Raw genomic sequence first — 16,424 nt, forward strand, 5'->3', positions numbered from 1 at the left:
GTTCCCTGCGCTATGCATTAAGACCTTGTGGTTTATCCAGTCTAAATAGTTTGCATCTACCAACCTCAAACTCCCAGTCCATCCCTCCCCTCCTCTTGCCCCTCCCCCTTGACAACCACAAGTCTCTTCTCTATGTCTGTGAGTCTGTTTCTCTTTTGTTGATAGGTTCATTTGTGCCATATTTTAGATTCCACATAAAGTGATATCCTTGATATGTCTTTCTGACTTCATTTAGTATGATTATCTCTAGTTGCATCCATGTTGCTGCAAATAGCATTATTTTGTCCTTTTTATGGCTGAGTAGCATTCCATTGTTAATATGTACCACATCTTTATCTTCTCATCTGTTGATGGACCTTTAGGCTGCTTCCATGTTTTGGCTATTGTGAATAGTGCTGCTGGGAACATAGGGGTACATGTATCTTTTGAATTATAGTTTTGTTCAGGAATATTCCCAAGAATGAGATTGCTGGATCATATGGTAATTCTCTTTTTTTGTTTTCTGGGGAACATCCATGCTGTTTTCCACAGTGGCTGTACCAATTTACCTTCCCACCAGCAGCATAAGAGAGTGCCCTTTTCTCTATATCCTGTCCAGCATTTGTTGTTGGTAGACTTTTAATTATAGCCATTCTGACTGGTGTGAGGTGGTACCTCACTGTAGGTTTGATTTTCATTTCTCTAATAATTAGTGATGCTGAGCATCTTTTTCATTGTGCCTATTGGCCATCTGTATTTCTTCTTTGGAGAAATGTCTGTTAAGGTCTTCTGCCCATTTTTTATTGGGCTTTTTCTTCTTTTTTTGGTTATTGAGTTGTATGAGTTGTTTGTATATTTTGGAGATTAAACCTTTGTTGCATTATTTGCAAATATCTTCTCCCATTCCATAGGTTGTCTTTTTTTTTTCTTTTTAAAAATACGATTTCTTTTGCTGTGTAAAAGTTTGGAAGTTTGAATAGGTCCCATCTGTTTATTTTTGCTTTTATTTCCATTGCCTTAAGAGACCCAAGAAAACACTGGTATGATTTATGTCAGAGAATGTTTTGCCTATGATCTCTTCTAGGAATTTGTGGTGTTTTGCTTTAAGCCATTTTGAGTTCATTTTTGTGTATGGTGTTGAGGGCGTGTTCTAGCTTCACTGACTTACATGTAACTGTCCAACTTTCCCAGCACCACTTGCTGAAGAGATTTTTTTCTTATTTTATATTCTTGCCTCTTTTGTTGAAGATTGATTGGCACGTATGAGTTTATTTCTGGCAGAGCCCATTATTCTTAATTTTCAAATTTTGATGACTTTGGACAGTAGGAGCTCACTTCTGTATCTAGTGGACCCCTCCTATTAATCTTTGAAAATGTACTTTCTGGCTTAACATGACATCTTGTCCTTTTCCTGCTTCAGATCTAGAAACAGCCATTTCTCTGAGGCAAGTGTTTAAATTATTGGGAAAAAGTTACATTAAAATGTATTATTGAAAAAAAATGTGTTATTGAATTCTTAGTAAGTCATCATTGAAACCCAGCCCTGACCTGGTCCTATTTTCCTTATAACCACAGGGTAACAGGGGCCTCCACCATCCATGTCACAGAGATACCTCCCTCCCTCTGCTTAGATACTAGCTGAGGGGATTCTGGGACTCTCCCAAAGAGCCAGCCCTACCCCAGGTGTATTCATACTCTGTGAGGCTCAGTGAAAGCTCCCTTGGGCAGTAGTGCCCAGAGTAGGAGGCAGAGACAAAGCCTGTCCCAAGGTCTCCAGCATTGCTCTGACCCAGTATGATACCTGGCTCACAGGAAGGGGGAAATGCACAGGTCTTTGATCAAAGTTAACAATTCACAACCAGCTATTCAAAAGTACACAGATAATCCATAATGGAGGCTGAATACATGTAAGTAAGCAAAAAGGCTTGAATGAGCAAACCCAGTGAAGTGACCATGGTAAACATGTAGCTCTTACAACAGCTCTCGCTGGCTTCACATCCTGCCCACTGAGGTGTTACCCAGCCTGTGCAGTGGGAGCAGCAAGGCATGGTGGGAATAAGGTTAGCATTGGCTGGAGTGGCTGTTTCACATTCTATGTGTCAGGGTGCAAAGAAAGATTGGGAAAACATTTTGAGAGGATTTTTGGTTATGCAAATAAAGGCCCAGAGCTGAATCTGGTGAGAGAGATTGAGATAATAGGGCGCTAAATTACTCCTTAGAAGTCTGTCTCATGAAAGAAAAGCATGTGTCTATGAAAAACAAATTTGGGGGGATGTGAATTTCTTCCTGAGGCTAGAAACATGAGTTCTTAAGGGACTGAAACTAGGGATAAGGGAAATTGGAAAAAGATGGTCTGTCCAAGAGTGCAGAAGCATGAAGGCAGTTCAGAGTGACAGCCAGGAAAGACACTCCCTGAGAATATTCAGGAATATTCTGGAGATACCTAAACCTCCACTCCTGGAAAGATGATAAATTCCCCAGTCCCAGCGTGCCCTCCACATAAAGATGGACAAAGAAAATGATGGTGGAGGAGTCATGGCAGCATCTAACTCAGTGCTGCTGAAGAAAAATACATTGTGAGCTACATATGTATTTTTAGATTTTTCTATTACTCTCATTTAATAAATAAAAAGAAACAGGTGAAATCAACTTTAGTACTATATTTAACCAATGTTTCCAAACTATTATTTCAGTGTTTCCTGAACATAAAATTTGATTAATGAGATGTTTTACATTTTTTGCATATAAATCTTTAAAATCCAGTGATACGTTTTATATTTAAAGCACATCTCAACCCAGCTTAGCAACCAGGCAAAATGCTCAATTGCCACACGTGGTTAATGGCTTCCAGAGTGAACTGTGCAGGTCTAACTCTTCATACTCCGTGATTACTAAGATAATTTCAAAGCCATTTAGAAAAGCAAACAAATAGAACTTTTTCTAAGAGCCTGCTTATCTCAATGACTACATTTATCTTTGCAGTAAAAATAAAACACAAAAATGCATTAAAGCACACAGTCTCTCAGTTTCAGCAGACTGTGTTTGCAAAAGGCTCATGAACTGCTTACGGCCATGGGTGACTTCTGAGTGGGTGGACAGAATATAAGCCCATTAAAGAGATGAAAAATGGATTGATGTAATCACCAATGAATTGAAAAATGAAAGTATTAACAGCCATGTCAGTATAATGGTTACTTAGGTGGGAAGTCTCCGGGAACTGCCTTAGAATGCAACTCCTACTTAATATATTTTCAGGAGCCTTCTGAGAAAATGCCATGTTGCAGGAAAATAGGTGTTAATTTATTGGAATGAAAGGAAAAGGTGCTTTTTAATTGATTGGAATGACTGTAGCTGATTCATCAGCCTCTTTGTCTCTGCTGTTTATGTAACCCAAGCATCCCAGCCACACTAGCCTGGAGTTTGTATAGGTCAAAACAACAGGGACAAAGTTCCTACAGCTGTATGATTAAAAACCCATGTAATTCAGATAAATACATATTCTAATAGGAACATTATTTCTGTTTAATGACAAAGGTGGCTGTGCTATGTGACAATAGGATAAACTCATTATGAAAATCACTTGGTCATGCAGCTGTGGAATTATGAGATTCTTGAATTTTAAAAACTATGGATGAGTTATTTCACATATAAAATGAGACTTCATTAATCTTCTCACACTGCAATATTATAAATGTGCTTAAAACAAATTGGCAGAAAATGAGAAAACCCTTAAATTCCCATGCTCAGCCTCCACTTCTAGCACTCTGTTTGAACTCTGGTCTCCCCAGTTACTTCCAGATGGTCTCAGGAGTCTCATGAAGGTTCCAGGAATGAGGTCCCTTGGCTGACCTGAGTCACCAGTGTTTTTCCCCATCTCCTGCTCCAGACCCCTGTGGAAAGGTCTCTTCACACTGTTAACGCCCCAGATAGCAGTCGGTTCACTCCCTTTGGTGGTTTTCAAAGATGAGGCCGGAGCCAATATTTGTCCTGAGGCTGCCCAAGCCCTGTGCTGAGGACACGGTTGTCTGTGTGGAGGGCACTGTCTTCCTTTGCTGCAAGAGCCATGGGCAGTAGGTCCTGTTGCCTATGAGTGGAACTGCCAGGTTTGACACCTGGTGACTCGGCTCCTGTGGGTTTTGCTTACTTCCTGATTCTGGGACTGCATCACCAAGCCAGATGATCTGGATGACCAACCTTCTTCTTTGACCTTGTCTGCTATCCTGCTCCCCAAATTGTTCTTAAGATTCTTTTCCCTTACAATGAGTTTCTTTAAATGGCACATTTCTCTACATGCATTAGGATTTCATATTCTACCTCCCAAGCCCCTAAGTATACCTGATTTCTGTGGTGAACAAAATTTAGATTCAAGCAGAGTTCCCTGCTATACTTAAGGAGAATAGTCTAAATTACATTTTTCCTTTTTTTCATCATCTTTAGTATAGTTCTGAATTACCCAGTGAGTAGTGGCTGTTTCAGTTTTACTTTAATAATCAGCTCCCAGAATAAAGGTAGGCACACTATAAGTATTCAAGGAGTATTTGTCCAGTGAATGAGAGTTTTTATTTGTGTGGAAATCTTCCTTTTTGAGAACAAGACTGAGTTGTTGTTTTTTTCCCCTGGTACTCTAATCAAGGTGAAATTTCAAACTTTGTTCAGAGCATCTGTTTCCTTTTGGCATTGGTGTGAGATGTCTGAATAGGAGTAGGACACATGCCAATGTATCAGAATAGATAAGAGTCAGACAAACCTGAGGCAGGATAGTGCAAGTTAGTTCACCTTTCTGATCCTCTTTCCTCACCATGTGAAAGGCATAACATCTAAGCATAGGCTTGTGAGAAATTAAATGAGGCAACGACTCTTTAGCATTATTCCTGTCATAATATTTGCCCAAAAGATGGTAGTTATTAAAAATACTCTTGATATTTTTAGAGAAACCAAGGGATCCCAAGTATTTGACTGTCATTTGAATTTGTCACTTTTTAAATTCTTTATTGAAGTATAGTTGATTTACAATATTGTGCCAACCTCTGTTGTACAGCAAAGTGACTCCATTATACACACATACGCGTTATTTTTTAAAATATTCTTTTACATTATGGTTTATCACAGGATATTGATGTAGTTCCCTGGGCTGTATGGTAGGACTTTATTGTTTATCCATTCTATATATACTAGTTTGCATCTCCTAATCTCAAACTCCCAATCCATCCCTCTCCCACCCCCTGCTTGCTTTGCAACTACCAGTCTATTCTTTATGTCCCAGATTGTTTCTGTTTCATAGACAGGGTTCATTTGTGTCATATTTTAGATTTCACATATAAGTGGTTTGACACATGTCTTTCTCTGAGTTACTTCACTGAGTCTGATAATCTTCAGGTCCACCCATGTTGCTGTAATGGCATTATTTCATTCTTTTTTATGGCTGAGTAACAGTCCATAATGGACTTCCCTGGTGGCTCAGCAGTAAAGAATCTGCCTGCCAATGTAAGATATGCAGGTTTGATCCCTGCTCTGTGAAAATCTGCTGGAGAAGGAAATGGCAACCTACTCCAGTATTCTTGCCAGGGAAACCCCATGGACAGAGGCGCCTGGCAGGCTATAGTCCATGTGGTTGCAAAGAGTCGAACACTACTTAGCAACTAAACAACAATATTCCATTATACATATATGTAAAATATACATATGTGTGTGTATGTATATATAATCTTTACCCATTCATCTGTTGATGGGACATTCAGGTTGCATCCATGTCTAGGCTATCGTAAATAGTGCTGCTGTGAACATAGGGGTACATGTATCTTTTTGAATTAGAATTTTGTCTGGATATATTCCCAGGAGTAGGATTGCTGTATCATAAGGTAATTCTATTTTTTAGTTTTCTGAGGAACCTCCATACTGTTTTCCACAGTGGCTGCACCAACTTACATTCCCACCAACAGTGTAAGAGGGTTCCCTTTTTTCCACACCCACTCCAGCATTTGTTATTTGTAGACTTTTTAAAATTATAGCCATTCTAACTGGTGTAAGATGGTATCTCATTGTAGTTTTGATTTGCATTTCTCTAATAATTATCAGTGATGAGCATCTTTTCATGTGCCTATTGGCCATTTGTATTTCTTCTATGGAGAAATGTCTGTTTAGGTCTTCTACTTATTTTTCAATTGGATTTTGTTGTTGTTGTTATTGAGTTGCATGAAAATGAAAGTTTGTGCAGTCATCTCCAACTGTCTGTGACCCCATGGACTATTCAGCCCATGGAATTCTCCAGGCCAGAATACTGGAGTGGGTGGCTGTTGCCTTCTCCAGGGGATCTTCCTAACCAAGGGATCGAACCCAGATCTCCTGCATTGCAGGTTGATTCTTTACCAGCTGAGCTACTAGGGAAGCTCAGTTGCACGAGCTGTTTGTATATTTTGGAAATTAAGCCTTTGTCAGCCACATCATTTGCAAATATTCTCTCCCATTCTCTAGGTCTTCTTTTTGTTTGTGGTTTCCTTTGCTGTGCAGAAGCTTGGAAGTTTGTTTAGGTCCCATTTGTTTATTTTTGTTTTTATTTCTATTGCCTCGGGAGATGGACCTAAGAAAATGCTGGTATAATTTATGTCCAAGAATGTTGTGTCTATGATCTCTTCTAGGAGTTTTATGGCGTCTTGTCATTATGTTTAAGTCTTTAAGCCAGTTGGAGTTTATTTTTGTGCATGGTGAGCGGGTATGCTCTAGCCTCACTGATTTACATGTTTTTACTGATTTTTACATGTCCAACTTTTCCACGCCACTTGCTGAAGAGATTGTCTCTTTTCCATTGTATATTCTTGCTTCCTTTGTCAAAGATTAATTGACAGTAGGTGTGCAGGTTTATTTCTGGGTGAGTTTGTCACTCTTGTCTCTGAGTTTAGAGCTTGAAAAGCCATGACCCTTCATATCTTAAGCAAAGGCAGTAAAAATGCTCCCGAATTCCTTGTGCTTTATATATATATGGATGGGAGTAATATTGCAACAAAATAGTTTGTAGCTGTATGTATAGGAGGTTTTTTTAATCATCAATATTTCTGCTTATGTTGTTATTAGCTGTCTGTGTTCCTGGGGTAAAAGGCTATTTGATTTTGTTTTTTAAAGGCTTTCTTGATTCCTATGCAGGCATGCCTTGTTTTATTGCATGTTGCTTTACTGTACTGCACAGATTTTGCTTTTTGTAAATTGGACTTTTGTGGGAACTCTGAGTGGAGCAGGTCTATTCGATCAGTGTCGTTTTTCCAACAAGATTTGCTCACTTGTGGCTCTGTGTCACATTTTGGTAATTCAGGCAATATTTCAAACTTTTAAATTATTATTTTATTTGTTATGGTGATCTGTGGTCAGTGATCTTTGATGTTACTACTTTAACTCACTGGAGGCTCAGATAATTGTTAGCATTTTTTAACAATAGAGGATTTTAAAGATTTGAAGTATAGTTGATTTACAATGTTGTGTTAGTTTCAGGCATAAAGCACAGTGATTCACTTATACACATATATATTGTTTTTCAGTTTTTTTCCTTTATAGGTTATTACAAAATATTGAGTAGAGTTCCCTATGCTATACAATAGGTCCTTGTTGGTTATCTATTTTATTTATAGCAGTGTGTACATGTTAACCCCAAACTCCTGGTTTAGTCCCCTCCTTTCCATTTTTGTAACCATAAGTTTATTTTCTATGCCTGTGAGTCTGTTTCTATTTTGTAAATAAGTTCATTTGTATCATTTTTTAGATTCCACATATAGTTATATCACATGATATTTGTCTTTCTTTGTCTAACTTCATGTAGTATGATCATCTCTAGTTGCATCTATGGCAATAGAGATTTTTAAATTAAGGTATGTACATTATTTTTAGATACAATGCTGTTGCACACTTACTAGACTACAGTATACTGTATGTACTGGGAAAGCAAAAAAATTTGTGTGACTCACTTTTTTGCAGTATTAATTTTATTGCAGTGATATGGAACTGAATTTGCAATGTCTGAGGTCTGCCTGTACTAAGTGTATGAATACAGTGCCAGGAACTTAATACATGCCTGAGCGATGATTGCAGCAAAGAGCTCCATTTCTGAAACATTGATTGCAGATGAAGAACAAAATCAAAGCCACTGCAAAATTACTGTCTAGGTGAAACAATAGTTTGGGAGTTGTATTATATAAAAACTGCTCAGTGATAAAGTTATTTTTTAGAAGTTAGTTAACACTAATATTTAAGTGTCAGAAAACGACATTATTTTAGTATATTATATGGTCACTAAAAATAACCAGAAAATCTGAAGTTATAGTTGGACCAGATTGATGAGATGGTTTAGTACAAGGGAGTACAAGCCTGTGAGGGTGGGTCAGAGCCTAGGGATGCGGAGAAGGCAACAGCAACCCACTCCAGTACTCTTGCCTGGAGAATCCCAGGGACGTGGGAGCCTGGTGGGCTGCTGTCTATGGGGTCACACAGAGTAGGACACGACTGAAGCGACTTAGCAGCAGCAGCAGAGCCTAGGGGTGAGAGAGGCCCTGGGCATTTGTCCACTGCCATCCAGCACTGCCAACTGGGGTGGCATCATCCCAGCTGAGCCTTCTCTGGCTGAAAGGACACGTCAGAATGGGTGCTGGTTCATGGGAGTTGCGGTGCGCTAGCTGGAAGGCCAGTAGGCACCAAGTGTCCAGGCAGTACCCACGTGGGACTCCCCAGACCTGGATAGCCCTGTCGCTGTGGGAGGGAGAGCTCCAGGAGGCTGGAGTAGCGGCTCTTTTGCACTTGACATGGGAGCATTTTTGAATTTAATAACCCGATTTTGAGATCTTCCTGATAAATCTGGTTGTTTGGTGGAATTCCTAATCTTTGCTAGGAGATATCACTTATAACAGTGAACAAACAAATTGACAGATAATGCATAGAGTTCATCACAAGGGTAGAGCTAAAAAAAATTTACATCAGGTGGCAACTTAGCCCAGTGGTTCTCATAGTCCTTATGTCCTTGGATTAGTTTACATGGGTTTCTTTGGCTTTTTTCTTTGACAGTTTGACATACATCCTCACTCCCAAGTTGCTTTGCTCCTACTGAAGATGAAAATTCACTCCCAGAGAGCAAAATTGCCCATTAAGCAAGATAAATTGTAGATGCCAGCATAAGTGTATCTCATTTAGTGTTAGCCTTCAAGGTAGCTGTTCATGAAAAATTGTCTACAAAATTAATTTATAGAAAGAGATAAATTTCTTTCAGCTGATGATGTTTGGAGGGAACACTTTGGAAAATGAGATCAGGACTCCGTGAGTACTAGGTAAAAAAGATTTTGCTCAAACAAAATATGCTGCCGTAAAAGAGTTCCTAGTTTCAGACAGGCAAGGTCACATAGTGCTGCTTCTCCTCCACTGTGAGATGAAGTAACTGATGTAGAATAATGGATGTGAATTTCAGCTCTCCAAGTCATTTCTTTTTTGAATGTGGAATTGTCTATCCCCTGAGGTTTCTACCCGCTGAGCAGTTATTTACGTTTTCAATACATCACAGCTCCAAGATCCGTGCCACAATGTGGGACGCACAGAAGGGCCCCGGACTGAGAGCCACAACCCTTGGTCTCTAGGCCTGGCTCTGCCACCAGATAAATGTGGGTGCTTGAGGTTTTTGTGTTTGAACAAGAGTCAAAGTGACCTTGTCCACCTAGTTCATGTTCTTTCTTAACCTGCCTGGGCTTTCTGGTTTATTTAGCACAAGATTCCCAAGTTAAAAGTCTGCAAAATATTTGAGTACAAAATCACTGCATGCCAGATGTATTTTTCTCTACTGTGGGGGAGGTGAACATCCGAGGTAATGGCCAAGCTGATGTTCTGGTGTCCCAGAGGACTGGATGTGAACCCCACATGCAGGAGCTAGAGTTTAACATCCACAATGTAGAAAAATACCTAGGGCCATCAGAGGCTAGTGTATTTACATAAAGAGAGGTGTCCTTGGGTCTCTGTTGAGGTGGGGAGGGGGAATTGGAATCCCAGACTAAAGCTGCCCCGCAGGAAAGGCTGCCCTGTGTGGAAGGGTAACTAGAACACTCTACCAATAGATCTAAGAGAGAAGCAATCCTGTCCCAGCTGTGGTTTGGAGTGAGGAAAAATAAATATTTTGTGAGAAACTAAAACCCCAAATCTGCATTATATAAGGTGTGGAGAAATTTATAGTCACCACAGATGTGGAAATCCCTGCTGGAAGAATTAATATAAGCCCAACTGTAGCCAATGGCATAAGGCAAGTAAAAGAAATGAGGTACTTTTATAAAGGAAGAAACAAAACTCATTACTTCTAGGTTCTGTGATTGTGTATCTACAAAATCCACAAGAATCCTCAAATTCTTAGGAATAATTAGTAGATTTTGTGAGGTCCTGCATATTTATATAAAGAACAAAAACAAGTTAAGCTAAAATCTTTGCCTCATGCCTCAAACCCACTGTCCACCCCCATCATGCAGCAAGGGGACCCGGTCCCCTGCTCCACAGAGGAAAGAGAGGCTCTGAGCTGTGAGTTTCCACAACTGCCTCACCGTGTGACCTCAGACTTACTTCAGTCGGCCTTCACCCTTGTCTCCTTTCTTCTATTCATAGGGGGCATCCTTTTCTCTTCTCCTTCTACAAACAAACCCTTTTCTCTATGCTTTTGAGTCTCTTCCCTCATATCTCCACTAGAAGAAAGCTATGGCTTGCTCTGATATTTCTTTGGCTTATGTGTTCAACCTGGCTCCTTCCCTATAGCTTTTTTTTTTTTTCCCCCTATAGCTTTTAAAGATGCTCAAGTTGCTGTTATCTTAAAAAGACTATAACAAGCCTTGGCAAAGCCCTCCAAATCACCTCTAGCTCTCACATTTTCAAAAGAACAGACTAAACTTTCTGTGACTATTTTCCACTTCTCAAAGATCCTTAAGCCTATTTCAAACAGATTTCCCTTCCTATTAGTCCTTGGGAATGGCTTTTATCAAAGTGACCAAATGACCTTCTTGACTGCTCAATCCACTGGACTCTTCCAAGTCTTCTGGCACCTCCACTGACTTGTTCATTTAGCTCAAGACCTCTACCTACACCTTGACTATGAACTTCCCGGTCCCTGTGTAAAGTCTGGCTGGTTCCTTAACTCTGCCCTTTATATTCAGTCTTGCCTCAGCTCCCGACAAGTGTTATCTACATTCTGCATGATATGGCAACACGGGCTTAGGAATTTGGATGTTTTCCTAGGTGTAAATGTGGAGTCGGGGCAGCAAAGGGCTGAGATGGAACGTATGAGCTAGAACAAAGATTACGGTGCTGTCACTGAGGCAGCTTCTAGGGGCAAAGGGAGTTTCCTCCAGCCCTTAGTACTCACTGGTGAACGTGTGCATCCCAGGAGGTAGGAAATAATTGTAACTCATGGGTCACTAGACTTTTCAGCTATAACTGCCTCAGACTAATGATTGATGACTGATTTGGAAGTGGGACATTTTACAACCCAGGGGAAAGGGAAGGGAGGTGGGCTCAAATGGTTCAGATTGGATTTCCCACCAGTCAGGAGGAACTAGGGCTCAGAGTCCAATTTAGTTTGACCTCAAGACAACAAAGAAATGTGGCCTTTCTTGCACAGTTAAGTTTGTTAGCCAAGATCCACAACTGTCTCCTATTAAAAACTGTCCAGTTAAATTGTAGCTTTTAGTGTGGGGACTGTCCATAATGATCTAGCTCCCTGAATCTGGCATTGTGTGCTGAGGGACTCAGCTGTTGAAGCAGAAATGGTCGAATGCACAGGATTTCCAGGATGAATGTGACCACTACTGACTGCAGAGAAAGCAGAGAGATAAAGATCCTTGTGGCAAGAAGGCATGCTTGTAGGGTTATTTGACCTAAGAAGGGCATGGCGAGACTTGTGATCTTGCAGTGGGCAGAGGCTGAGAAAGACAGACGTGGCTATTAGAAGCACTGAAAGAAATGTATTCTAAGCAACATTTCTGCCCGAATGTGTTAATAAATGCAAGAATAAAATTTGAAATTTCAGCTCATTATTGTTCTAGTTTTGGCTGCATGGTTTTCCCTGAGGCTTTTAATTCTTTCCTTAGAGTCTTCTATATAAACTTTGGATCTTTGATGTATTTTCAAATATTGCCTTAAAGCGTCATAGGTTATTATTTAAGTGGATAAATTAGCTATGTAGATGTATTCTATTTAATATACAAATGTGTATTTTCACTCAGGTAAAATAGACTTCTGTAGGAAGCTATTCATGATATGTGGTGTCGGAAGAAAGTCATGCATATTTATTTTCTCTCTGAGTTCTGGCTTCTTGATTATGTTATTGTTAAGTCACTTACTTATGCCACTATGTCGTTAGTAGTGGGACAAAGGGTCCTGAAGCATTCCTTTTCTTATTTTCTTTATCTGCTTTCCAAATTCCCTTCCAATGGACCCCTTGAGCTTTTATTATATTGAATAACTTTCCCTTATTTTCAGGCAATGGCAGGACTGAAAGCGTGAAAGGTGCCTTAAAACCTTGCTGCTCAAAGTATGGATCCTTTTGCTCCATCTCTGTTAATAACTTTGAATCTCCATTTCTAGTCTGAATCAGCTGTGCCCTCAATGTGCCAGGTATGATTCTGCAATTGCTTTTTGGATCTCTCTGTGCAGATGTTAGCTGGTGTATCAGAGCCGGTGTGTTGAAAACCAGAACACACACAGACATGGCAACACACAGTCAACTCACCATTGCCCCTTATGTGCTTCTCTCCTCTGAAGACCATTTTTATGAACAACATTGCTGTCTTCTTGGTCCCCTCAGCTGGACATGGAAAGCACATTATAGTGTCTTTCTCTCTGAGTAGTACTTCCCCCTCACCTCATCCCAATCTGATCAGCCCATAAATCATGTCAGTTAAATTCTCTCAGGCCCTGGGCATAGATCCCTTCTTCTCTACTCATCATTACTATTGTGATTCACATTTTGATCATCTCTTGCCTTGCCTAATGCCATCTCTCCTAAAGTAGCTCTTTGCCTTTCCCACTTTCTCTTCTCTCTAGGCCATTTGTAATTATCCATTGCTGCAGAGCACACTCCCCCAAAACTTGGCTTAAAGCTCCCACTTGCTATAGGTCAGAAGCCCAGAAGCAGCTTTGTTGGGTGGTTCTGGATCAGGAGAACTCTTGAGAGGCTGCAATCAAGGTGTTGTCCAGGGTCACAGTCATCTGAGGTTTGGCTGGGGAAAGATCTGCTTCCAAGTTGACTCATACGGTGTTTAGCAGGCCTCAGTTTCTCACTACATGGATGTCTCCCCCAGGCTGCTTAGCATGCGGCACATGGAAGCTGGCTTCTCCCAGAGAGCCATTGGAAAGAGTGAACGTTCTCCTTAGAGGGCAGTTGCAGTCTTTTTGTAACCTAACATTGAAAGTGATGTCCATCACTCCTTCCATATTGGTTAGAAGAGAGTCACTAAGTACAGCCCGCAGTCGAGGGGAGGGAATTAAGTTTTATCTTTTGGGAAGAGGAGTATTGAAGAATCTGTGGATGTATCTTTAAAGCCATCACAAATTGTCCTCTGGCCACTAATTATTTATCTTCCTCCCACATGTAAAATTCATATCAAAGAATTTATGGACACGTACATGTCTTTTAAACTACCATACCACCTTCATGTCATAGAAACTGGTATCTCAAGATATGTTTGTTCTGAATATTTTCACTGACTCCACTTTATATATGCAGAAGAGATCAAACTCCTCAGGAGAATGGATGCACATATATGTATGGCTGAGTCCCTGTGTTGTCCACCTGAAACTATTGCAACATTGTTAATCGGCTATACTCCCATACAAAATAAAAAGTAAAAAAAAAAAACCTCTTCAGATGCTCCATCATCTGACCCTAATAAATATTTTCATCATTTGCTTATGAATCCTACATGCAATCAAACCAAATGATTCACCATTTCCTAATCATACCCTAAATCTGTCATCTTCTGTACCTTCATGAATGCTGTTTCCCAGGTTGGTTGGAAGGTCCTCCCTCAGCTCTTTCTTTTCAAATTCTATTCAAAATTCCAGCCTTGCCTTCTTTATAAAGTGTGGCAGCTCCTCTAAAATAGGATGTATGTACTTTCTTTGATAGTTAATTCCTAGAGGACAAGAACTTGTACTTGTTCCTTGTTCATCTCTACATCCCTCAAAATAAAAAATGGATTTCCTTGTATCCAACAGATGTTCAAGAAACTTAGAGTTAAATTGTATGACGATAGCACTTAACCATTTAGACGAAAAAAAAAAAAAACAAAAACACTTAGTTGTTTGTATCCATGTGGTATACAGCAACACCATGAGAGCATTTTGTTTGTTGTGCACACTTTGTCTTTCAAAGACACAAAGCCAAAATTGCTATACATGGGATAACCTGAAAGAAATGGTGGTAGAATGTCCAGATTATATCAACATTGTCAAAGTACCAGTCTGCTGCTGCTGTGCTGGAGGGCCAAGAAAAGTTCATTTACCAATACACTGATGTTCGGCCTAAATCCCACACAGTGGGAATGGTGGAGTTGTACAGCTAGGCTGTCTTTAGCTATGGTAGAGTAGGACTCTCCCATTTAATTTCTGAGCAATTTTCTCCCTCCCACCTGCTTTCTCTTCCTCTTTCTCCCTTCCTTTCTTTGTATGTATTCACTTTCTCATCTGACCTCTCCTTATTATCTTCTACCACCTCTCTGTGAGGTTGTTACCTGGGCATTTTGATGGAATTACTGCTCCTTAAATTTAGCCAAATGGAAATTATTTCTTTGTTAATAGTTTTATTGAGGTATAATTTACACACCATAAACTCCATTCATTTAAAGCGTATAATCCAATGATTTTTAGTAAATTTAGAGAGTTCTGTAACCATCACCACAATGTAATTTTAGAGGATTCCCATGACCCGAAAAGATCTCTTGGGCTAGCTGAATTATTCAAAAATTTTCATACCTTGTATTTTTTTTTTTTTTTGGCATGTGTGTGTCTGAAAAGAAAAGTATTTTTTCAGATAATTTAGAAAATATAGAAAAACAGAAGAACGTAAAAATTCTCTTCATTCCACAACCTACAGAAATTCGTTGCTATTCTGGTATATAGTTAGTCCTTCTGTCTACTTATCTGCCTGTTTATCCATATCTTAGAAGGGACGTTACAATTAGGGGATGCTGAAAAGTTGATTAGGTCTAAAGACAGAGCAGCTACATATTAATAATTTAAAAATAGCATAGATCTCTTTTATTAATTTTAAAGAACTTGACTGAATTTTTGACTTTTGAACTACCACGTTAGATATCTATTTATGTGTGAGGGTAGGAAGCCAAGTATAGCAATAAATAGGCCATTACATACTGGGATTGCAATGTGGGTTTTACTTTCCCTGTGTGTGTGTGGGGAGGTGGGGATTATGAAGAGGGAAGGGAATACAGTGATTGCTGCCTGAAGGTTTCATGGAGGACCTTAAATAAGCGGTCTCCAATCTTTTTGGCCCCAGGGATCAGTTTCATGGAAGACAATTTTTCCACAGACTGGGTCAAGTTGGGGGGTGCTGGGGAATGGATGGTTTCAGGATGATTCAAGTGCATTACATTGATTGTGCACTTTATTTCTATTATTACATTAGCTCCACCTCAGATCATCAGGCATTAGATCTGGAGCTTGGGGACCCCTGCCCTAAATGCAGATCTGTGATGGGAGTGGTGGGAGGGATGTGAACATGGGAAAATCCGAAGAAATCTCACAAGGAAAAAGTAAGTTGGGCTGGAAGAGCCTGCTCCCAAATTGAGGGCACTTGGGGCTCCCCCAAATTTCTTTGAAATGGGGTAATGGGAAAGTTGAATTGAAACAGGAACTATTTGTGGTAAATTAGTGTGTCAAGTGGTTTCTACTTAGCCCTATTGAGTACCTTACCCAGAGTAAGAGTCCACACACACACCAGTAAATGGGGACCATGAGTGACAGAGTCTCCAAGTGGAATTGGATGATGAAGATGAATGTGAGCTGTCTCTACCCCTGACTAGGAAGTTGGCAGTTTCGGTGTTGCATTAGCAAAGCAGTTGGTTAAATTGTTGCCCGTGGCATCTTGGGACTCAGCTCTTCTATGTGCGGAGGCTGAAGATTAGGGGAAATTGGCAGGGAAACAAGTCAGGGGGCTGGAATATGCAGGTGCTTTTGTGTGGTCTCCGATAGTTCTTACAAGAAAGAGAAAAGCATCTCAACTCGGGGCTGTTTTCAGAACTTTACTATTAGAGGTCTTTCTGCCTGCAGCCAGCAGTCGCAGTTGTCTGAGAGTCGGTGTATCATGACCCATGCAAGATCGGAAAAGGTGAATTTTCTGGTTGAGGCTAAAGTGGAAATAGAGGCAGGAAACAGTAGGTGATGAAATTGGGGCCTGGGAAACACACCACGTTCTTGCCCCTCTTGGGCATTTT

The sequence above is a fragment of the Dama dama genome, chromosome X (genome assembly GCF_033118175.1).
Source record: "Dama dama isolate Ldn47 chromosome X, ASM3311817v1, whole genome shotgun sequence".
In the NCBI taxonomy this organism is placed as follows: domain Eukaryota; kingdom Metazoa; phylum Chordata; class Mammalia; order Artiodactyla; family Cervidae; genus Dama; species Dama dama.